This window comes from Bos mutus, chromosome 3, assembly GCF_027580195.1.
Source record: "Bos mutus isolate GX-2022 chromosome 3, NWIPB_WYAK_1.1, whole genome shotgun sequence".
Classification (NCBI taxonomy): Eukaryota; Metazoa; Chordata; class Mammalia; order Artiodactyla; family Bovidae; genus Bos; species Bos mutus.
The window spans coordinates 109,011,391-109,012,392 of record NC_091619.1 but is presented as its reverse complement, the minus strand read 5'-3'; the positions used below and the strand labels follow the sequence as shown (position 1 = coordinate 109,012,392).

The following is a 1,002-nucleotide window of genomic DNA, read 5'->3' as shown; positions in this document are numbered from 1 at the left end:
ACAAAATTTTGAAAAGTGAACTCAATCTAATTAAAGTTGTATCCCAGCCCAAGCTCAATGCCATTCGTGGTGAAATCAGAATTTTATTGACAGAGGAGAAAAACTCGCACACTCTGCAATATATACATATATACACTTGCACATATACATACATATAAAAATTGTATTTCAATATCTCAGTTTTTGTGTGTAATATTTGGCACAAAATTTTAAAAATTACAAGACATAAAAAAGGAGGAAAATATGACAAATAATCAAGAGAAAAACTGTCAATAGAAGCAGACTCATGGAAGACCAGTATGTTGGAATTGGTAATCATGGAGTTTAAATAACTGTTATAAAGTTAAAGAATTTTCAGGGAATAAAATAAACATAGTGCATGAAGGAAAGCAGAAAATCAAAAAGAAATTTGAAATTCTAGAATTTTAAAAAGAACCCAATAGAAAGTATAGACCTGAAATTTTATTTATTTGAAATTAAAAGTTAGTCTTATGGGTTTAACAGCAGATGGGGTAAAAAGGAAGAAAGAAATAGTAAATTTAGCATCAAGTCAGTATTAAAAAAAATACCACCAACTAGCGAACATAACAAAAAAGAAGCAAAGTCATAGTTATAGAGAACAACTAACGTTTACCAGTGGGAAGAGGAAAAGCAGGTATAGGCAATATAGGGGGAGAGGATAAAAAGGTACAAACTGTCGTGTATAAAATAAGCTATAAGAACAGATACTACACTTGATCTTAGCCAACATGCCAAAAAGTAATTAGCCTCCAATTAAAATAAATATATTAATTTCAAATATATATATGTAGCTAATATTCTATAATAACTACAAATAGATATATCCTTTAAAATTGTGAATCTTTATATTGTAATCTGTAACAATAGTATTATACATCAACTATATTCCAATCTTTTCAAAAATGTTTTAGAGATATAAAATCAAATCCGTAGAAATTACCCAAATGGAAACAGAGAGAGAAAAAGAATGAATTGAACATC

General features: G+C 28.3%; 1 pseudogene; it reads right to left on the bottom strand.

Annotated features, from left to right (window-relative positions):
• Positions 1-674: 674 nt before the first annotated feature.
• Positions 675-764, bottom strand: LOC138987369 (U2 spliceosomal RNA; annotated as a pseudogene).
• Positions 765-1,002: the final 238 nt, after the last annotated feature.